General features: G+C 43.8%; 5 non-coding genes and 1 pseudogene across 5 annotated transcripts; all 6 read left to right on the top strand.

Moving 5' to 3' along the window:
- Positions 1-217: 217 nt before the first annotated feature.
- On the top strand, positions 218-336 carry LOC132830633 (5S ribosomal RNA). Its single transcript, XR_009646412.1, has one exon. It is a non-coding gene; the product is annotated as a 5S ribosomal RNA (ribosomal RNA).
- A 4,379-nt stretch (positions 337-4,715) lies between these two features.
- On the top strand, positions 4,716-4,834 carry LOC132830630 (5S ribosomal RNA). Its single transcript, XR_009646410.1, has one exon. It is a non-coding gene; the product is annotated as a 5S ribosomal RNA (ribosomal RNA).
- Positions 4,835-9,213: 4,379 nt separating this feature from the next.
- LOC132830619 (5S ribosomal RNA) lies at positions 9,214-9,332 on the top strand. Its single transcript, XR_009646401.1, has one exon. It is a non-coding gene; the product is annotated as a 5S ribosomal RNA (ribosomal RNA).
- Positions 9,333-13,711: 4,379 nt separating this feature from the next.
- LOC132830663 (5S ribosomal RNA) lies at positions 13,712-13,820 on the top strand (annotated as a pseudogene).
- A 4,379-nt stretch (positions 13,821-18,199) lies between these two features.
- On the top strand, positions 18,200-18,318 carry LOC132830611 (5S ribosomal RNA). Its single transcript, XR_009646394.1, has one exon. It is a non-coding gene; the product is annotated as a 5S ribosomal RNA (ribosomal RNA).
- Positions 18,319-22,697: 4,379 nt separating this feature from the next.
- Positions 22,698-22,816, top strand: LOC132830675 (5S ribosomal RNA). Its single transcript, XR_009646437.1, has one exon. It is a non-coding gene; the product is annotated as a 5S ribosomal RNA (ribosomal RNA).
- The last annotated feature ends 915 nt before the right edge of the window (positions 22,817-23,731 follow it).

Genomic DNA, 23,731 nt, shown 5'->3' with positions numbered 1-23,731 from the left:
ATCCTGTTGTGTAATAAACGTGTGTGGGTGTGTGTGGTGTGGGTGTGTGGTGTGTGTGTGTGTGTAGGGGGTGAAGTAGAGGAGCTAAAGATGGAGATGGGAGAATAGAAAGGCAAAGGAAAGAGAAATGCTTTAGTGCAGTATGATTGACTGGTAACAAGTTGTTGTAAATGCAGCACTGTGTGCCTTTAAGGAACCATAAATGCAGGGTGTAAGTGCCTACGGCCATACTAGTCTGAAAACGCCCGATCTCGTCTGATCTCGGAAGCTAAGCAGACTCAGGCCTGGTTAGTACTTGGATGGGAGACCGCCTGGGAATACCAGGTGCAGTAGGCTTTTGCAGCCACCAGGGGCTGCTCACAGCTTCGCACTCTCACACTCCCATTCATCAAGCAACGTCCTTTTAACTCCTCACTCCGTCTCTCTGTCTCACTTTTTCTTGCCCAATTTCATTGTTCACCTTCTTCCCCCAATACACAAACACACCATTACTGCTTGAGATTGGAGCAAACGCACCAGGAACACCAGAGCAGCAAGTGTTTTATTGAAGAGCACAAACGGTGGTTTTTGTCAATTGATGCCTCACTTACGAGGATCACACTTCCCTGATCGATGTCAGCGTTCCCCTGTTTTCTAACAACCGTCTAACTAGTGGTGTGGATAGGGCCTGAAAGCAACAACGTTGTGGTGAGGGCTTGTCAGGTGAAGGGAGTTTGACAATATCTGCACTCACCAGTCGAGTTCATACAACGGTGTATCGATATGGTTAAGGCAGGAAGAATGGGTCAGCAAACACAGCAAGTTCAATCCTTGTAATGATGATTATTACACATCAGCGACAAATAATAAGATAAGTGCAAAGAGTGAGTATTTGCCAGGTACAAAAATCAAGGCTTATTATCTGAACAGGCGAAGACTTCACAAAAAGATCGCCCTAACAATGGTACAAATGGAGATGAATGGTTCGATCTAATTGACATCACCGTGCCTTAGTTACAAGATGACCAAGGTAAAGGAATAACATTTCCAGAGTGCAGACTATTAACAACAGTAAGGTGGAATTTGGAAAGAGGAGTAGCCCCTGACATTTAAGGAAGACAGAAGGACATTAGTGAATAAGGATATTACTTTAGAAATCTTAACTGTGCACTAAGATAATCATACTATTTGAAGACACTGTCAAGATGCTTTGAGAAAAGGAAACTCATGTTGGACTAAATGCAAGAAAATGTTGTGTTCATTAACAGTCGGGTGGATAAAGCAGAAGCAATAGGTGCCAATGACTTGGATTTTCAGACTGTATTTCCTATCATCTCAGACTGAGATGAGGCGAACTTTCGGCAGTTATTGTGTTGTTAATCTTTAGAATGATATTCTCCAGAGAGTGGTGTGTGTTCTACTGTTGAGGATACTTAAGGGTCAGTGGATGGAGTTTTGATATCTCAGGGAATTCTGGAAGGGAGGTGCAGTTGAGGTGGATCGATGGTAATCAGTTTGAATGGTGGAGCACTCTGGCGTGAGATATTGACCACGGAGAGTGTGCTGCAGATTGAGCAAAGCAAAAGGTGATCCCCAGAAGGATAATTGTGAAGAACATAGAACATGGAAGGATACAGCGCAGTACAGGCCCTTCGGCCCTCGATGTTGCGCCGACCGAATCCTACCTAACCTATACTAGCCCAATAACTTCCACATGCCTATCCAATGCCCGCTTAAATGACCATAAAGAAGGAGAGTTCACCACTGATACGGGCAGGGCATTCCATGAACTCACAACCCGCTGAGTGAAGAATCTACCCCTAACATCTGTCCTAATAACCTGACCGAGGTTATAGGATAGTGGTAAAGGACGGATATGGAAAATGGCAGAGATGGTGGAGTGGCCTCCGTGATTAGAAACAAAATTCTTTCAATGATGAGAGAGGACATAATGAAGGGAATGCATTCAGTGGAGACCGTGTGGGTGCAACTGAGGAATAGTCGAATGCCTAAAATTGTAATAGGTGTTATGTACAGACCGCCTGGTAGCATCTCTGAGTCCTAGATGGTAAAAATGCAGAAAACTAGGTAATATGTAACAAAGCCAGAGTACTACACCTGAGGGATTTTAATGTGCACAGAGATTTAGAGATGTAGTCAAGCATTTGTCAGAAAGGTAGTGCATGTCTGGTGTATTGCCAGGACTGTTTCTTACTGCATTATGTCCTGAATGCCTCCTGGATTTAGTAATGAGTAATGAGTTGGATTTAATGAGTGAGCTAGTCGTGCGTGGCCACTTATCATACAGCGATGATAACGCGACCCAGTTCAAGGTAGTGTTTGAAAGTACAAAGCATGCATCTGCTGCTGGAGTTGGAGAGTTCGGTAAAGCCGCCTTGAACGAGATGAGACCGAGACCGTCCACAATAAGGTGGGAAAATCTGCTGATGGCTCAAAGAACTGAAGAAGACTGGAGAATGTTTAAGGAAACATTGAAGACAATAGAAAACCAGTTGATCCCGCTGAGAGGGAAAGCTCGGCTTCACAGAAGAAAACAGTCATTGACAAAAATCTCAGCATAGATCCTGCTGATTGGGAAAGTTACAGAGAGCGGGAAAGACACAAAGCAGTGTAAAAGAGCTACCAAAAGGAATTTTGAATGGAATATTTCCAGGGACATCAAAATCAAGAAGATTTGTTCCGCTGGCCTAAAGGGAAAGCGGGTGGTCAAGAGAAGGTGGGGCATTGTTAGTGACTCCGGGGAAATGGCAGAGATGTTGCATCATTACTTTTGCCTCGGTATTTTCAGTAGAAAAGGAGGATAGCTTGCCAGAAATCCCGATGAAATGAAAAATGGATCGGGAAAAACAACCGAATAAAATGAAGGTGAGTAAAACATCGATAATGAGGAAATGACTGGAATCAAAGGGTGACAAATGCCTGGGATTTGGCGGTTTCCATCGGCGGGTGTTAAAACAAGGAGACAAGCGCCTCATAGAAGCCCTAACTGTCATCGTTCAAAATTCCCAGGATACAGGAGTCGTCCCTCCGGATTGGATTGTTGCACGTGTCAGTCACGCTTTTTTAGAGTGGAGAACTCGGAAAAGTCGGGAATTGCAGAGCATGGAGCTGAGCACCTATGGCAGGGAATTTGTTGGAGTCTATAATCAAGGATGGGATAAGTGAGCACCTCAAACATTGTTGAGTTAATCAGGGAGAGCCACATGACAGGTAGGTCGTGCCTGACAAATTCATTGCAGAGGGGACTAAGGGAGCTGTCAGGGAATAATGTCCATAGATGTTGATTACATGGACTTCCAGAAGGAATTTGACAAAGTCCACTTAAGTAGGTAGAAGCCAACAGAATTGAGGGCAAATTCCTGACATGGCTCGGAAATTGTTTGAGTGGCAGGTGATAGAAAGTAGAGACAATGGATAGGTAGACAATTGGCAGGATGTAACCAGTCGTGTCTCACAAGGACTTGTGTTCGGGCCTCAATTATTGATGTTATTTATTAAGGAAATGGATAATGGCACAGAAAGTCATATATCATAATTTGTGGATGACACAAAGTTAGGCTGCATTGTAGACTGTGTAGATGACAGCATAAAATTGCAAGGGGATATTGATAGATTAAGTCAATGAGCAAAACTGTGGCAAAAGCATTTGAATGAAAGCAATAGTGAGGCTATCCATTTTTGGATCAAGAAGGGACAGATCAAGGTATTTTCCTGGATGGTATGAAGTGCATGTCCAAGGAGACTTGGGGGTTCAGGTGCATACATCTTTAAAATGTCACGGACACGTACAGAAAATAATCCAGAAAGCAAACAGATTGCTGTCCTTTCTAAGTAGAAAGATGCTGAAGTTATGCTGCAGTTCTACAAAACCCTGGTTAGATAGACCCCACTTGGAGTACTGTGAGCGGATCTGGGCAGCACACCTTCTGAAAGGAGTAGAATACTGATTTACAAGAATGATACCTGGACTTGCATGGTCAAGATGGAAGGAGAGATCATATCATTTCGGCCTGTGGTCTGTAGAATTGAGAATGTTAATGGGGGGTATGATGAAAGTCTTGAAGACATGAATAGGAAAAGAGAAGGTAGATAACGATAAACTATTTCTACTGGTTGGGGATTGTAGAATGAAGGGACATAGCGTGAGACTTAGGGCCGGAGGGTTGCGTAGAGATGTGAGGAAGCCGTCGTGCACACACATAGGATGGTGGGTTTTAGTAAGCGTTTTCTGACAAAGCGCAGTGGATGCTGGATGAGTTGTTAAATTGAAATGTGAGGGAGATAAATGTTTGTGAAGCAAAGGTACCAAGGGCCAGAGGCTTGCATATGAAGTTGGGCGAGAGCTGAGCCATGATGTGATTGAATGGAGGCAGAGGTTGTAGGGGCTAAACAGCGTTGTGGTGTGTGTATGTTGCTGTGGTTGTAATTTGTAAAGGAGTTCATTTGTAAAGCAGCTTGGATGGGCATGAAATGGAGTGGAGTGAGTGTGAAAGAGTTGATCCTGTTGTGTAATAAACGTGTGTGGGTGTGTGTGGTGTGGGTGTGTGGTGTGTGTGTGTGTGTAGGGGGTGAAGTAGAGGAGCTAAAGATGGAGATGGGAGAATAGAAAGGCAAAGGAAAGAGAAATGCTTTAGTGCAGTATGATTGACTGGTAACAAGTTGTTGTAAATGCAGCACTGTGTGCCTTTAAGGAACCATAAATGCAGGGTGTAAGTGCCTACGGCCATACTAGTCTGAAAACGCCCGATCTCGTCTGATCTCGGAAGCTAAGCAGACTCAGGCCTGGTTAGTACTTGGATGGGAGACCGCCTGGGAATACCAGGTGCAGTAGGCTTTTGCAGCCACCAGGGGCTGCTCACAGCTTCGCACTCTCACACTCCCATTCATCAAGCAAAGTCCTTTTAACTCCTCACTCCGTCTCTCTGTCTCACTTTTTCTTGCCCAATTTCATTGTTCACCTTCTTCCCCCAATACACAAACACACCATTACTGCTTGAGATTGGAGCAAACGCACCAGGAACACCAGAGCAGCAAGTGTTTTATTGAAGAGCACAAACGGTGGTTTTTGTCAATTGATGCCTCACTTACGAGGATCACACTTCCCTGATCGATGTCAGCGTTCCCCTGTTTTCTAACAACCGTCTAACTAGTGGTGTGGATAGGGCCTGAAAGCAACAACGTTGTGGTGAGGGCTTGTCAGGTGAAGGGAGTTTGACAATATCTGCACTCACCAGTCGAGTTCATACAACGGTGTATCGATATGGTTAAGGCAGGAAGAATGGGTCAGCAAACACAGCAAGTTCAATCCTTGTAATGATGATTATTACACATCAGCGACAAATAATAAGATAAGTGCAAAGAGTGAGTATTTGCCAGGTACAAAAATCAAGGCTTATTATCTGAACAGGCGAAGACTTCACAAAAAGATCGCCCTAACAATGGTACAAATGGAGATGAATGGTTCGATCTAATTGACATCACCGTGCCTTAGTTACAAGATGACCAAGGTAAAGGAATAACATTTCCAGAGTGCAGACTATTAACAACAGTAAGGTGGAATTTGGAAAGAGGAGTAGCCCCTGACATTTAAGGAAGACAGAAGGACATTAGTGAATAAGGATATTACTTTAGAAATCTTAACTGTGCACTAAGATAATCATACTATTTGAAGACACTGTCAAGATGCTTTGAGAAAAGGAAACTCATGTTGGACTAAATGCAAGAAAATGTTGTGTTCATTAACAGTCGGGTGGATAAAGCAGAAGCAATAGGTGCCAATGACTTGGATTTTCAGACTGTATTTCCTATCATCTCAGACTGAGATGAGGCGAACTTTCGGCAGTTATTGTGTTGTTAATCTTTAGAATGATATTCTCCAGAGAGTGGTGTGTGTTCTACTGTTGAGGATACTTAAGGGTCAGTGGATGGAGTTTTGATATCTCAGGGAATTCTGGAAGGGAGGTGCAGTTGAGGTGGATCGATGGTAATCAGTTTGAATGGTGGAGCACTCTGGCGTGAGATATTGACCACGGAGAGTGTGCTGCAGATTGAGCAAAGCAAAAGGTGATCCCCAGAAGGATAATTGTGAAGAACATAGAACATGGAAGGATACAGCGCAGTACAGGCCCTTCGGCCCTCGATGTTGCGCCGACCGAATCCTACCTAACCTATACTCGCCCAATAACTTCCACATGCCTATCCAATGCCCGCTTAAATGACCATAAAGAAGGAGAGTTCACCACTGATACGGGCAGGGCATTCCATGAACTCACAACCCGCTGAGTGAAGAATCTACCCCTAACATCTGTCCTAATAACCTGACCGAGGTTATAGGATAGTGGTAAAGGACGGATATGGAAAATGGCAGAGATGGTGGAGTGGCCTCCGTGATTAGAAACAAAATTCTTTCAATGATGAGAGAGGACATAATGAAGGGAATGCATTCAGTGGAGACCGTGTGGGTGCAACTGAGGAATAGTCGAATGCCTAAAATTGTAATAGGTGTTATGTACAGACCGCCTGGTAGCATCTCTGAGTCCTAGATGGTAAAAATGCAGAAAACTAGGTAATATGTAACAAAGCCAGAGTACTACACCTGAGGGATTTTAATGTGCACAGAGATTTAGAGATGTAGTCAAGCATTTGTCAGAAAGGTAGTGCATGTCTGGTGTATTGCCAGGACTGTTTCTTACTGCATTATGTCCTGAATGCCTCCTGGATTTAGTAATGAGTAATGAGTTGGATTTAATGAGTGAGCTAGTCGTGCGTGGCCACTTATCATACAGCGATGATAACGCGACCCAGTTCAAGGTAGTGTTTGAAAGTACAAAGCATGCATCTGCTGCTGGAGTTGGAGAGTTCGGTAAAGCCGCCTTGAACGAGATGAGACCGAGACCGTCCACAATAAGGTGGGAAAATCTGCTGATGGCTCAAAGAACTGAAGAAGACTGGAGAATGTTTAAGGAAACATTGAAGACAATAGAAAACCAGTTGATCCCGCTGAGAGGGAAAGCTCGGCTTCACAGAAGAAAACAGTCATTGACAAAAATCTCAGCATAGATCCTGCTGATTGGGAAAGTTACAGAGAGCGGGAAAGACACAAAGCAGTGTAAAAGAGCTACCAAAAGGAATTTTGAATGGAATATTTCCAGGGACATCAAAATCAAGAAGATTTGTTCCGCTGGCCTAAAGGGAAAGCGGGTGGTCAAGAGAAGGTGGGGCATTGTTAGTGACTCCGGGGAAATGGCAGAGATGTTGCATCATTACTTTTGCCTCGGTATTTTCAGTAGAAAAGGAGGATAGCTTGCCAGAAATCCCGATGAAATGAAAAATGGATCGGGAAAAACAACCGAATAAAATGAAGGTGAGTAAAACATCGATAATGAGGAAATGACTGGAATCAAAGGGTGACAAATGCCTGGGATTTGGCGGTTTCCATCGGCGGGTGTTAAAACAAGGAGACAAGCGCCTCATAGAAGCCCTAACTGTCATCGTTCAAAATTCCCAGGATACAGGAGTCGTCCCTCCGGATTGGATTGTTGCACGTGTCAGTCACGCTTTTTTAGAGTGGAGAACTCGGAAAAGTCGGGAATTGCAGAGCATGGAGCTGAGCACCTATGGCAGGGAATTTGTTGGAGTCTATAATCAAGGATGGGATAAGTGAGCACCTCAAACATTGTTGAGTTAATCAGGGAGAGCCACATGACAGGTAGGTCGTGCCTGACAAATTCATTGCAGAGGGGACTAAGGGAGCTGTCAGGGAATAATGTCCATAGATGTTGATTACATGGACTTCCAGAAGGAATTTGACAAAGTCCACTTAAGTAGGTAGAAGCCAACAGAATTGAGGGCAAATTCCTGACATGGCTCGGAAATTGTTTGAGTGGCAGGTGATAGAAAGTAGAGACAATGGATAGGTAGACAATTGGCAGGATGTAACCAGTCGTGTCTCACAAGGACTTGTGTTCGGGCCTCAATTATTGATGTTATTTATTAAGGAAATGGATAATGGCACAGAAAGTCATATATCATAATTTGTGGATGACACAAAGTTAGGCTGCATTGTAGACTGTGTAGATGACAGCATAAAATTGCAAGGGGATATTGATAGATTAAGTCAATGAGCAAAACTGTGGCAAAAGCATTTGAATGAAAGCAATAGTGAGGCTATCCATTTTTGGATCAAGAAGGGACAGATCAAGGTATTTTCCTGGATGGTATGAAGTGCATGTCCAAGGAGACTTGGGGGTTCAGGTGCATACATCTTTAAAATGTCACGGACACGTACAGAAAATAATCCAGAAAGCAAACAGATTGCTGTCCTTTCTAAGTAGAAAGATGCTGAAGTTATGCTGCAGTTCTACAAAACCCTGGTTAGATAGACCCCACTTGGAGTACTGTGAGCGGATCTGGGCAGCACACCTTCTGAAAGGAGTAGAATACTGATTTACAAGAATGATACCTGGACTTGCATGGTCAAGATGGAAGGAGAGATCATATCATTTCGGCCTGTGGTCTGTAGAATTGAGAATGTTAATGGGGGGTATGATGAAAGTCTTGAAGACATGAATAGGAAAAGAGAAGGTAGATAACGATAAACTATTTCTACTGGTTGGGGATTGTAGAATGAAGGGACATAGCGTGAGACTTAGGGCCGGAGGGTTGCGTAGAGATGTGAGGAAGCCGTCGTGCACACACATAGGATGGTGGGTTTTAGTAAGCGTTTTCTGACAAAGCGCAGTGGATGCTGGATGAGTTGTTAAATTGAAATGTGAGGGAGATAAATGTTTGTGAAGCAAAGGTACCAAGGGCCAGAGGCTTGCATATGAAGTTGGGCGAGAGCTGAGCCATGATGTGATTGAATGGAGGCAGAGGTTGTAGGGGCTAAACAGCGTTGTGGTGTGTGTATGTTGCTGTGGTTGTAATTTGTAAAGGAGTTCATTTGTAAAGCAGCTTGGATGGGCATGAAATGGAGTGGAGTGAGTGTGAAAGAGTTGATCCTGTTGTGTAATAAACGTGTGTGGGTGTGTGTGGTGTGGGTGTGTGGTGTGTGTGTGTGTGTAGGGGGTGAAGTAGAGGAGCTAAAGATGGAGATGGGAGAATAGAAAGGCAAAGGAAAGAGAAATGCTTTAGTGCAGTATGATTGACTGGTAACAAGTTGTTGTAAATGCAGCACTGTGTGCCTTTAAGGAACCATAAATGCAGGGTGTAAGTGCCTACGGCCATACTAGTCTGAAAACGCCCGATCTCGTCTGATCTCGGAAGCTAAGCAGACTCAGGCCTGGTTAGTACTTGGATGGGAGACCGCCTGGGAATACCAGGTGCAGTAGGCTTTTGCAGCCACCAGGGGCTGCTCACAGCTTCGCACTCTCACACTCCCATTCATCAAGCAAAGTCCTTTTAACTCCTCACTCCGTCTCTCTGTCTCACTTTTTCTTGCCCAATTTCATTGTTCACCTTCTTCCCCCAATACACAAACACACCATTACTGCTTGAGATTGGAGCAAACGCACCAGGAACACCAGAGCAGCAAGTGTTTTATTGAAGAGCACAAACGGTGGTTTTTGTCAATTGATGCCTCACTTACGAGGATCACACTTCCCTGATCGATGTCAGCGTTCCCCTGTTTTCTAACAACCGTCTAACTAGTGGTGTGGATAGGGCCTGAAAGCAACAACGTTGTGGTGAGGGCTTGTCAGGTGAAGGGAGTTTGACAATATCTGCACTCACCAGTCGAGTTCATACAACGGTGTATCGATATGGTTAAGGCAGGAAGAATGGGTCAGCAAACACAGCAAGTTCAATCCTTGTAATGATGATTATTACACATCAGCGACAAATAATAAGATAAGTGCAAAGAGTGAGTATTTGCCAGGTACAAAAATCAAGGCTTATTATCTGAACAGGCGAAGACTTCACAAAAAGATCGCCCTAACAATGGTACAAATGGAGATGAATGGTTCGATCTAATTGACATCACCGTGCCTTAGTTACAAGATGACCAAGGTAAAGGAATAACATTTCCAGAGTGCAGACTATTAACAACAGTAAGGTGGAATTTGGAAAGAGGAGTAGCCCCTGACATTTAAGGAAGACAGAAGGACATTAGTGAATAAGGATATTACTTTAGAAATCTTAACTGTGCACTAAGATAATCATACTATTTGAAGACACTGTCAAGATGCTTTGAGAAAAGGAAACTCATGTTGGACTAAATGCAAGAAAATGTTGTGTTCATTAACAGTCGGGTGGATAAAGCAGAAGCAATAGGTGCCAATGACTTGGATTTTCAGACTGTATTTCCTATCATCTCAGACTGAGATGAGGCGAACTTTCGGCAGTTATTGTGTTGTTAATCTTTAGAATGATATTCTCCAGAGAGTGGTGTGTGTTCTACTGTTGAGGATACTTAAGGGTCAGTGGATGGAGTTTTGATATCTCAGGGAATTCTGGAAGGGAGGTGCAGTTGAGGTGGATCGATGGTAATCAGTTTGAATGGTGGAGCACTCTGGCGTGAGATATTGACCACGGAGAGTGTGCTGCAGATTGAGCAAAGCAAAAGGTGATCCCCAGAAGGATAATTGTGAAGAACATAGAACATGGAAGGATACAGCGCAGTACAGGCCCTTCGGCCCTCGATGTTGCGCCGACCGAATCCTACCTAACCTATACTAGCCCAATAACTTCCACATGCCTATCCAATGCCCGCTTAAATGACCATAAAGAAGGAGAGTTCACCACTGATACGGGCAGGGCATTCCATGAACTCACAACCCGCTGAGTGAAGAATCTACCCCTAACATCTGTCCTAATAACCTGACCGAGGTTATAGGATAGTGGTAAAGGACGGATATGGAAAATGGCAGAGATGGTGGAGTGGCCTCCGTGATTAGAAACAAAATTCTTTCAATGATGAGAGAGGACATAATGAAGGGAATGCATTCAGTGGAGACCGTGTGGGTGCAACTGAGGAATAGTCGAATGCCTAAAATTGTAATAGGTGTTATGTACAGACCGCCTGGTAGCATCTCTGAGTCCTAGATGGTAAAAATGCAGAAAACTAGGTAATATGTAACAAAGCCAGAGTACTACACCTGAGGGATTTTAATGTGCACAGAGATTTAGAGATGTAGTCAAGCATTTGTCAGAAAGGTAGTGCATGTCTGGTGTATTGCCAGGACTGTTTCTTACTGCATTATGTCCTGAATGCCTCCTGGATTTAGTAATGAGTAATGAGTTGGATTTAATGAGTGAGCTAGTCGTGCGTGGCCACTTATCATACAGCGATGATAACGCGACCCAGTTCAAGGTAGTGTTTGAAAGTACAAAGCATGCATCTGCTGCTGGAGTTGGAGAGTTCGGTAAAGCCGCCTTGAACGAGATGAGACCGAGACCGTCCACAATAAGGTGGGAAAATCTGCTGATGGCTCAAAGAACTGAAGAAGACTGGAGAATGTTTAAGGAAACATTGAAGACAATAGAAAACCAGTTGATCCCGCTGAGAGGGAAAGCTCGGCTTCACAGAAGAAAACAGTCATTGACAAAAATCTCAGCATAGATCCTGCTGATTGGGAAAGTTACAGAGAGCGGGAAAGACACAAAGCAGTGTAAAAGAGCTACCAAAAGGAATTTTGAATGGAATATTTCCAGGGACATCAAAATCAAGAAGATTTGTTCCGCTGGCCTAAAGGGAAAGCGGGTGGTCAAGAGAAGGTGGGGCATTGTTAGTGACTCCGGGGAAATGGCAGAGATGTTGCATCATTACTTTTGCCTCGGTATTTTCAGTAGAAAAGGAGGATAGCTTGCCAGAAATCCCGATGAAATGAAAAATGGATCGGGAAAAACAACCGAATAAAATGAAGGTGAGTAAAACATCGATAATGAGGAAATGACTGGAATCAAAGGGTGACAAATGCCTGGGATTTGGCGGTTTCCATCGGCGGGTGTTAAAACAAGGAGACAAGCGCCTCATAGAAGCCCTAACTGTCATCGTTCAAAATTCCCAGGATACAGGAGTCGTCCCTCCGGATTGGATTGTTGCACGTGTCAGTCACGCTTTTTTAGAGTGGAGAACTCGGAAAAGTCGGGAATTGCAGAGCATGGAGCTGAGCACCTATGGCAGGGAATTTGTTGGAGTCTATAATCAAGGATGGGATAAGTGAGCACCTCAAACATTGTTGAGTTAATCAGGGAGAGCCACATGACAGGTAGGTCGTGCCTGACAAATTCATTGCAGAGGGGACTAAGGGAGCTGTCAGGGAATAATGTCCATAGATGTTGATTACATGGACTTCCAGAAGGAATTTGACAAAGTCCACTTAAGTAGGTAGAAGCCAACAGAATTGAGGGCAAATTCCTGACATGGCTCGGAAATTGTTTGAGTGGCAGGTGATAGAAAGTAGAGACAATGGATAGGTAGACAATTGGCAGGATGTAACCAGTCGTGTCTCACAAGGACTTGTGTTCGGGCCTCAATTATTGATGTTATTTATTAAGGAAATGGATAATGGCACAGAAAGTCATATATCATAATTTGTGGATGACACAAAGTTAGGCTGCATTGTAGACTGTGTAGATGACAGCATAAAATTGCAAGGGGATATTGATAGATTAAGTCAATGAGCAAAACTGTGGCAAAAGCATTTGAATGAAAGCAATAGTGAGGCTATCCATTTTTGGATCAAGAAGGGACAGATCAAGGTATTTTCCTGGATGGTATGAAGTGCATGTCCAAGGAGACTTGGGGGTTCAGGTGCATACATCTTTAAAATGTCACGGACACGTACAGAAAATAATCCAGAAAGCAAACAGATTGCTGTCCTTTCTAAGTAGAAAGATGCTGAAGTTATGCTGCAGTTCTACAAAACCCTGGTTAGATAGACCCCACTTGGAGTACTGTGAGCGGATCTGGGCAGCACACCTTCTGAAAGGAGTAGAATACTGATTTACAAGAATGATACCTGGACTTGCATGGTCAAGATGGAAGGAGAGATCATATCATTTCGGCCTGTGGTCTGTAGAATTGAGAATGTTAATGGGGGGTATGATGAAAGTCTTGAAGACATGAATAGGAAAAGAGAAGGTAGATAACGATAAACTATTTCTACTGGTTGGGGATTGTAGAATGAAGGGACATAGCGTGAGACTTAGGGCCGGAGGGTTGCGTAGAGATGTGAGGAAGCCGTCGTGCACACACATAGGATGGTGGGTTTTAGTAAGCGTTTTCTGACAAAGCGCAGTGGATGCTGGATGAGTTGTTAAATTGAAATGTGAGGGAGATAAATGTTTGTGAAGCAAAGGTACCAAGGGCCAGAGGCTTGCATATGAAGTTGGGCGAGAGCTGAGCCATGATGTGATTGAATGGAGGCAGAGGTTGTAGGGGCTAAACAGCGTTGTGGTGTGTGTATGTTGCTGTGGTTGTAATTTGTAAAGGAGTTCATTTGTAAAGCAGCTTGGATGGGCATGAAATGGAGTGGAGTGAGTGTGAAAGAGTTGATCCTGTTGTGTAATAAACGTGTGTGGGTGTGTGTGGTGTGGGTGTGTGGTGTGTGTGTGTGTGTAGGGGGTGAAGTAGAGGAGCTAAAGATGGAGATGGGAGAATAGAAAGGCAAAGGAAAGAGAAATGCTTTAGTGCAGTATGATTGACTGGTAACAAGTTGTTGTAAATGCAGCACTGTGTGCCTTTAAGGAACCATAAATGCAGGGTGTAAGTGCCTACGGCCATACTAGTCTGAAAACGCCTGATCTCGGAAGCTAAGCAGACTCAGGCCTGGTTAGTACTTGGATGGGAGACCGCCTGGGAATACCAGGTGCAGTAGGCTTTTGCAGCCACCAGGGGCTGCTCACAGCTTCGCACTCTCACACTCCCATTCATCAAGCAAAGTCCTTTTAACTCCTCACTCCGTCTCTCTGTCTCACTTTTTCTTGCCCAATTTCATTGTTCACCTTCTTCCCCCAATACACAAACACACCATTACTGCTTGAGATTGGAGCAAACGCACCAGGAACACCAGAGCAGCAAGTGTTTTATTGAAGAGCACAAACGGTGGTTTTTGTCAATTGATGCCTCACTTACGAGGATCACACTTCCCTGATCGATGTCAGCGTTCCCCTGTTTTCTAACAACCGTCTAACTAGTGGTGTGGATAGGGCCTGAAAGCAACAACGTTGTGGTGAGGGCTTGTCAGGTGAAGGGAGTTTGACAATATCTGCACTCACCAGTCGAGTTCATACAACGGTGTATCGATATGGTTAAGGCAGGAAGAATGGGTCAGCAAACACAGCAAGTTCAATCCTTGTAATGATGATTATTACACATCAGCGACAAATAATAAGATAAGTGCAAAGAGTGAGTATTTGCCAGGTACAAAAATCAAGGCTTATTATCTGAACAGGCGAAGACTTCACAAAAAGATCGCCCTAACAATGGTACAAATGGAGATGAATGGTTCGATCTAATTGACATCACCGTGCCTTAGTTACAAGATGACCAAGGTAAAGGAATAACATTTCCAGAGTGCAGACTATTAACAACAGTAAGGTGGAATTTGGAAAGAGGAGTAGCCCCTGACATTTAAGGAAGACAGAAGGACATTAGTGAATAAGGATATTACTTTAGAAATCTTAACTGTGCACTAAGATAATCATACTATTTGAAGACACTGTCAAGATGCTTTGAGAAAAGGAAACTCATGTTGGACTAAATGCAAGAAAATGTTGTGTTCATTAACAGTCGGGTGGATAAAGCAGAAGCAATAGGTGCCAATGACTTGGATTTTCAGACTGTATTTCCTATCATCTCAGACTGAGATGAGGCGAACTTTCGGCAGTTATTGTGTTGTTAATCTTTAGAATGATATTCTCCAGAGAGTGGTGTGTGTTCTACTGTTGAGGATACTTAAGGGTCAGTGGATGGAGTTTTGATATCTCAGGGAATTCTGGAAGGGAGGTGCAGTTGAGGTGGATCGATGGTAATCAGTTTGAATGGTGGAGCACTCTGGCGTGAGATATTGACCACGGAGAGTGTGCTGCAGATTGAGCAAAGCAAAAGGTGATCCCCAGAAGGATAATTGTGAAGAACATAGAACATGGAAGGATACAGCGCAGTACAGGCCCTTCGGCCCTCGATGTTGCGCCGACCGAATCCTACCTAACCTATACTAGCCCAATAACTTCCACATGCCTATCCAATGCCCGCTTAAATGACCATAAAGAAGGAGAGTTCACCACTGATACGGGCAGGGCATTCCATGAACTCACAACCCGCTGAGTGAAGAATCTACCCCTAACATCTGTCCTAATAACCTGACCGAGGTTATAGGATAGTGGTAAAGGACGGATATGGAAAATGGCAGAGATGGTGGAGTGGCCTCCGTGATTAGAAACAAAATTCTTTCAATGATGAGAGAGGACATAATGAAGGGAATGCATTCAGTGGAGACCGTGTGGGTGCAACTGAGGAATAGTCGAATGCCTAAAATTGTAATAGGTGTTATGTACAGACCGCCTGGTAGCATCTCTGAGTCCTAGATGGTAAAAATGCAGAAAACTAGGTAATATGTAACAAAGCCAGAGTACTACACCTGAGGGATTTTAATGTGCACAGAGATTTAGAGATGTAGTCAAGCATTTGTCAGAAAGGTAGTGCATGTCTGGTGTATTGCCAGGACTGTTTCTTACTGCATTATGTCCTGAATGCCTCCTGGATTTAGTAATGAGTAATGAGTTGGATTTAATGAGTGAGCTAGTCGTGCGTGGCCACTTATCATACAGCGATGATAACGCGACCCAGTTCAAGGTAGTGTTTGAAAGTACAAAGCATGCATCTGCTGCTGGAGTTGGAGAGTTCGGTAAAGCCGCCTTGAACGAGATGAGACCGAGACCGTCCACAATAAGGTGGGAAAATCTGCTGATGGCTCAAAGAACTGAAGAAGACTGGAGAATGTTTAAGGAAACATTGAAGACAATAGAAAACCAGTTGATCCCGCTGAGAGGGAAAGCTCGGCTTCACAGAAGAAAACAGTCATTGACAAAAATCTCAGCATAGATCCTGCTGATTGGGAAAGTTACAGAGAGCGGGAAAGACACAAAGCAGTGTAAAAGAGCTACCAAAAGGAATTTTGAATGGAATATTTCCAGGGACATCAAAATCAAGAAGATTTGTTCCGCTGGCCTAAAGGGAAAGCGGGTGGTCAAGAGAAGGTGGGGCATTGTTAGTGACTCCGGGGAAATGGCAGAGATGTTGCATCATTACTTTTGCCTCGGTATTTTCAGTAGAAAAGGAGGATAGCTTGCCAGAAATCCCGATGAAATGAAAAATGGATCGGGAAAAACAACCGAATAAAATGAAGGTGAGTAAAACATCGATAATGAGGAAATGACTGGAATCAAAGGGTGACAAATGCCTGGGATTTGGCGGTTTCCATCGGCGGGTGTTAAAACAAGGAGACAAGCGCCTCATAGAAGCCCTAACTGTCATCGTTCAAAATTCCCAGGATACAGGAGTCGTCCCTCCGGATTGGATTGTTGCACGTGTCAGTCACGCTTTTTTAGAGTGGAGAACTCGGAAAAGTCGGGAATTGCAGAGCATGGAGCTGAGCACCTATGGCAGGGAATTTGTTGGAGTCTATAATCAAGGATGGGATAAGTGAGCACCTCAAACATTGTTGAGTTAATCAGGGAGAGCCACATGACAGGTAGGTCGTGCCTGACAAATTCATTGCAGAGGGGACTAAGGGAGCTGTCAGGGAATAATGTCCATAGATGTTGATTACATGGACTTCCAGAAGGAATTTGACAAAGTCCACTTAAGTAGGTAGAAGCCAACAGAATTGAGGGCAAATTCCTGACATGGCTCGGAAATTGTTTGAGTGGCAGGTGATAGAAAGTAGAGACAATGGATAGGTAGACAATTGGCAGGATGTAACCAGTCGTGTCTCACAAGGACTTGTGTTCGGGCCTCAATTATTGATGTTATTTATTAAGGAAATGGATAATGGCACAGAAAGTCATATATCATAATTTGTGGATGACACAAAGTTAGGCTGCATTGTAGACTGTGTAGATGACAGCATAAAATTGCAAGGGGATATTGATAGATTAAGTCAATGAGCAAAACTGTGGCAAAAGCATTTGAATGAAAGCAATAGTGAGGCTATCCATTTTTGGATCAAGAAGGGACAGATCAAGGTATTTTCCTGGATGGTATGAAGTGCATGTCCAAGGAGACTTGGGGGTTCAGGTGCATACATCTTTAAAATGTCACGGACACGTACAGAAAATAATCCAGAAAGCAAACAGATTGCTGTCCTTTCTAAGTAGAAAGATGCTGAAGTTATGCTGCAGTTCTACAAAACCCTGGTTAGATAGACCCCACTTGGAGTACTGTGAGCGGATCTGGGCAGCACACCTTCTGAAAGGAGTAGAATACTGATTTACAAGAATGATACCTGGACTTGCATGGTCAAGATGGAAGGAGAGATCATATCATTTCGGCCTGTGGTCTGTAGAATTGAGAATGTTAATGGGGGGTATGATGAAAGTCTTGAAGACATGAATAGGAAAAGAGAAGGTAGATAACGATAAACTATTTCTACTGGTTGGGGATTGTAGAATGAAGGGACATAGCGTGAGACTTAGGGCCGGAGGGTTGCGTAGAGATGTGAGGAAGCCGTCGTGCACACACATAGGATGGTGGGTTTTAGTAAGCGTTTTCTGACAAAGCGCAGTGGATGCTGGATGAGTTGTTAAATTGAAATGTGAGGGAGATAAATGTTTGTGAAGCAAAGGTACCAAGGGCCAGAGGCTTGCATATGAAGTTGGGCGAGAGCTGAGCCATGATGTGATTGAATGGAGGCAGAGGTTGTAGGGGCTAAACAGCGTTGTGGTGTGTGTATGTTGCTGTGGTTGTAATTTGTAAAGGAGTTCATTTGTAAAGCAGCTTGGATGGGCATGAAATGGAGTGGAGTGAGTGTGAAAGAGTTGATCCTGTTGTGTAATAAACGTGTGTGGGTGTGTGTGGTGTGGGTGTGTGGTGTGTGTGTGTGTGTAGGGGGTGAAGTAGAGGAGCTAAAGATGGAGATGGGAGAATAGAAAGGCAAAGGAAAGAGAAATGCTTTAGTGCAGTATGATTGACTGGTAACAAGTTGTTGTAAATGCAGCACTGTGTGCCTTTAAGGAACCATAAATGCAGGGTGTAAGTGCCTACGGCCATACTAGTCTGAAAACGCCCGATCTCGTCTGATCTCGGAAGCTAAGCAGACTCAGGCCTGGTTAGTACTTGGATGGGAGACCGCCTGGGAATACCAGGTGCAGTAGGCTTTTGCAGCCACCAGGGGCTGCTCACAGCTTCGCACTCTCACACTCCCATTCATCAAGCAAAGTCCTTTTAACTCCTCACTCCGTCTCTCTGTCTCACTTTTTCTTGCCCAATTTCATTGTTCACCTTCTTCCCCCAATACACAAACACACCATTACTGCTTGAGATTGGAGCAAACGCACCAGGAACACCAGAGCAGCAAGTGTTTTATTGAAGAGCACAAACGGTGGTTTTTGTCAATTGATGCCTCACTTACGAGGATCACACTTCCCTGATCGATGTCAGCGTTCCCCTGTTTTCTAACAACCGTCTAACTAGTGGTGTGGATAGGGCCTGAAAGCAACAACGTTGTGGTGAGGGCTTGTCAGGTGAAGGGAGTTTGACAATATCTGCACTCACCAGTCGAGTTCATACAACGGTGTATCGATATGGTTAAGGCAGGAAGAATGGGTCAGCAAACACAGCAAGTTCAATCCTTGTAATGATGATTATTACACATCAGCGACAAATAATAAGATAAGTGCAAAGAGTGAGTATTTGCCAGGTACAAAAATCAAGGCTTATTATCTGAACAGGCGAAGACTTCACAAAAAGATCGCCCTAACAATGGTACAAATGGAGATGAATGGTTCGATCTAATTGACATCACCGTGCCTTAGTTACAAGATGACCAAGGTAAAGGAATAACATTTCCAGAGTGCAGACTATTAACAACAGTAAGGTGGAATTTGGAAAGAGGAGTAGCCCCTGACATTTAAGGAAGACAGAAGGACATTAGTGAATAAGGATATTACTTTAGAAATCTTAACTGTGCACTAAGATAATCATACTATTTGAAGACACTGTCAAGATGCTTTGAGAAAAGGAAACTCATGTTGGACTAAATGCAAGAAAATGTTGTGTTCATTAACAGTCGGGTGGATAAAGCAGAAGCAATAGGTGCCAATGACTTGGATTTTCAGACTGTATTTCCTATCATCTCAGACTGAGATGAGGCGAACTTTCGGCAGTTATTGTGTTGTTAATCTTTAGAATGATATTCTCCAGAGAGTGGTGTGTGTTCTACTGTTGAGGATACTTAAGGGTCAGTGGATGGAGTTTTGATATCTCAGGGAATTCTGGAAGGGAGGTGCAGTTGAGGTGGATCGATGGTAATCAGTTTGAATGGTGGAGCACTCTGGCGTGAGATATTGACCACGGAGAGTGTGCTGCAGATTGAGCAAAGCAAAAGGTGATCCCCAGAAGGATAATTGTGAAGAACATAGAACATGGAAGGATACAGCGCAGTACAGGCCCTTCGGCCCTCGATGTTGCGCCGACCGAATCCTACCTAACCTATACTAGCCCAATAACTTCCACATGCCTATCCAATGCCCGCTTAAATGACCATAAAGAAGGAGAGTTCACCACTGATACGGGCAGGGCATTCCATGAACTCACAACCCGCTGAGTGAAGAATCTACCCCTAACATCTGTCCTAATAACCTGACCGAGGTTATAGGATAGTGGTAAAGGACGGATATGGAAAATGGCAGAGATGGTGGAGTGGCCTCCGTGATTAGAAACAAAATTCTTTCAATGATGAGAGAGGACATAATGAAGGGAATGCATTCAGTGGAGACCGTGTGGGTGCAACTGAGGAATAGTCGAATGCCTAAAATTGTAATAGGTGTTATGTACAGACCGCCTGGTAGCATCTCTGAGTCCTAGATGGTAAAAATGCAGAAAACTAGGTAATATGTAACAAAGCCAGAGTACTACACCTGAGGGATTTTAATGTGCACAGAGATTTAGAGATGTAGTCAAGCATTTGTCAGAAAGGTAGTGCATGTCTGGTGTATTGCCAGGACTGTTTCTTACTGCATTATGTCCTGAATGCCTCCTGGATTTAGTAATGAGTAATGAGTTGGATTTAATGAGTGAGCTAGTCGTGCGTGGCCACTTATCATACAGCGATGATAACGCGACCCAGTTCAAGGTAGTGTTTGAAAGTACAAAGCATGCATCTGCTGCTGGAGTTGGAGAGTTCGGTAAAGCCGCCTTGAACGAGATGAGACCGAGACCGTCCACAATAAGGTGGGAAAATCTGCTGATGGCTCAAAGAACTGAAGAAGACTGGAGAATGTTTAAGGAAACATTGAAGACAATAGAAAACCAGTTGATCCCGCTGAGAGGGAAAGCTCGGCTTCACAGAAGAAAACAGTCATTGACAAAAATCTCAGCATAGATCCTGCTGATTGGGAAAGTTACAGAGAGCGGGAAAGACACAAAGCAGTGTAAAAGAGCTACCAAAAGGAATTTTGAATGGAATATTTCCAGGGACATCAAAATCAAGAAGATTTGTTCCGCTGGCCTAAAGGGAAAGCGGGTGGTCAAGAGAAGGTGGGGCATTGTTAGTGACTCCGGGGAAATGGCAGAGATGTTGCATCATTACTTTTGCCTCGGTATTTTCAGTAGAAAAGGAGGATAGCTTGCCAGAAATCCCGATGAAATGAAAAATGGATCGGGAAAAACAACCGAATAAAATGAAGGTGAGTAAAACATCGATAATGAGGAAATGACTGGAATCAAAGGGTGACAAATGCCTGGGATTTGGCGGTTTCCATCGGCGGGTGTTAAAACAAGGAGACAAGCGCCTCATAGAAGCCCTAACTGTCATCGTTCAAAATTCCCAGGATACAGGAGTCGTCCCTCCGGATTGGATTGTTGCACGTGTCAGTCACGCTTTTTTAGAGTGGAGAACTCGGAAAAGTCGGGAATTGCAGAGCATGGAGCTGAGCACCTATGGCAGGGAATTTGTTGGAGTCTATAATCAAGGATGGGATAAGTGAGCACCTCAAACATTGTTGAGTTAATCAGGGAGAGCCACATGACAGGTAGGTCGTGCCTGACAAATTCATTGCAGAGGGGACTAAGGGAGCTGTCAGGGAATAATGTCCATAGATGTTGATTACATGGACTTCCAGAAGGAATTTGACAAAGTCCACTTAAGTAGGTAGAAGCCAACAGAATTGAGGGCAAATTCCTGACATGGCTCGGAAATTGTTTGAGTGGCAGGTGATAGAAAGTAGAGACAATGGATAGGTAGACAATTGGCAGGATGTAACCAGTCGTGTCTCACAAGGACTTGTGTTCGGGCCTCAATTATTGATGTTATTTATTAAGGAAATGGATAATGGCACAGAAAGTCATATATCATAATTTGTGGATGACACAAAGTTAGGCTGCATTGTAGACTGTGTAGATGACAGCATAAAATTGCAAGGGGATATTGATAGATTAAGTCAATGAGCAAAACTGTGGCAAAAGCATTTGAATGAAAGCAATAGTGAGGCTATCCATTTTTGGATCAAGAAGGGACAGATCAAGGTATTTTCCTGGATGGTATGAAGTGCATGTCCAAGGAGACTTGGGGGTTCAGGTGCATACATCTTTAAAATGTCACGGACACGTACAGAAAATAATCCAGAAAGCAAACAGATTGCTGTCCTTTCTAAGTAGAAAGATGCTGAAGTTATGCTGCAGTTCTACAAAACCCTGGTTAGATAGACCCCACTTGGAGTACTGTGAGCGGATCTGGGCAGCACACCTTCTGAAAGGAGTAGAATACTGATTTACAAGAATGATACCTGGACTTGCATGGTCAAGATGGAAGGAGAGATCATATCATTTCGGCCTGTGGTCTGTAGAATTGAGAATGTTAATGGGGGGTATGATGAAAGTCTTGAAGACATGAATAGGAAAAGAGAAGGTAGATAACGATAAACTATTTCTACTGGTTGGGGATTGTAGAATGAAGGGACATAGCGTGAGACTTAGGGCCGGAGGGTTGCGTAGAGATGTGAGGAAGCCGTCGTGCACACACATAGGATGGTGGGTTTTAGTAAGCGTTTTCTGACAAAGCGCAGTGGATGCTGGATGAGTTGTTAAATTGAAATGTGAGGGAGATAAATGTTTGTGAAGCAAAGGTACCAAGGGCCAGAGGCTTGCATATGAAGTTGGGCGAGAGCTGAGCCATGATGTGATTGAATGGAGGCAGAGGTTGTAGGGGCTAAACAGCGTTGTGGTGTGTGTATGTTGCTGTGGTTGTAATTTGTAAAGGAGTTCATTTGTAAAGCAGCTTGGATGGGCATGAAATGGAGTGGAGTGAGTGTGAAAGAGTTGATCCTGTTGTGTAATAAACGTGTGTGGGTGTGTGTGGTGTGGGTGTGTGGTGTGTGTGTGTGTGTAGGGGGTGAAGTAGAGGAGCTAAAGATGGAGATGGGAGAATAGAAAGGCAAAGGAAAGAGAAATGCTTTAGTGCAGTATGATTGACTGGTAACAAGTTGTTGTAAATGCAGCACTGTGTGCCTTTAAGGAACCATAAATGCAGGGTGTAAGTGCCTACGGCCATACTAGTCTGAAAACGCCCGATCTCGTCTGATCTCGGAAGCTAAGCAGACTCAGGCCTGGTTAGTACTTGGATGGGAGACCGCCTGGGAATACCAGGTGCAGTAGGCTTTTGCAGCCACCAGGGGCTGCTCACAGCTTCGCACTCTCACACTCCCATTCATCAAGCAACGTCCTTTTAACTCCTCACTCCGTCTCTCTGTCTCACTTTTTCTTGCCCAATTTCATTGTTCACCTTCTTCCCCCAATACACAAACACACCATTACTGCTTGAGATTGGAGCAAACGCACCAGGAACACCAGAGCAGCAAGTGTTTTATTGAAGAGCACAAACGGTGGTTTTTGTCAATTGATGCCTCACTTACGAGGATCACACTTCCCTGATCGATGTCAGCGTTCCCCTGTTTTCTAACAACCGTCTAACTAGTGGTGTGGATAGGGCCTGAAAGCAACAACGTTGTGGTGAGGGCTTGTCAGGTGAAGGGAGTTTGACAATATCTGCACTCACCAGTCGAGTTCATACAACGGTGTATCGATATGGTTAAGGCAGGAAGAATGGGTCAGCAAACACAGCAAGTTCAATCCTTGTAATGATGATTATTACACATCAGCGACAAATAATAAGATAAGTGCAAAGAGTGAGTATTTGCCAGGTACAAAAATCAAGGCTTATTATCTGAACAGGCGAAGACTTCACAAAAAGATCGCCCTAACAATGGTACAAATGGAGATGAATGGTTCGATCTAATTGACATCACCGTGCCTTAGTTACAAGATGACCAAGGTAAAGGAATAACATTTCCAGAGTGCAGACTATTAACAACAGTAAGGTGGAATTTGGAAAGAGGAGTAGCCCCTGACATTTAAGGAAGACAGAAGGACATTAGTGAATAAGGATATTACTTTAGAAATCTTAACTGTGCACTAAGATAATCATACTATTTGAAGACACTGTCAAGATGCTTTGAGAAAAGGAAACTCATGTTGGACTAAATGCAAGAAAATGTTGTGTTCATTAACAGTCGG

Source organism: Hemiscyllium ocellatum, chromosome 31 (assembly GCF_020745735.1).
Source record: "Hemiscyllium ocellatum isolate sHemOce1 chromosome 31, sHemOce1.pat.X.cur, whole genome shotgun sequence".
Classification (NCBI taxonomy): Eukaryota; Metazoa; Chordata; class Chondrichthyes; order Orectolobiformes; family Hemiscylliidae; genus Hemiscyllium; species Hemiscyllium ocellatum.
Note: the sequence above shows the minus strand (reverse complement) of the source record. Positions and strands in the feature narration are given on the sequence as shown.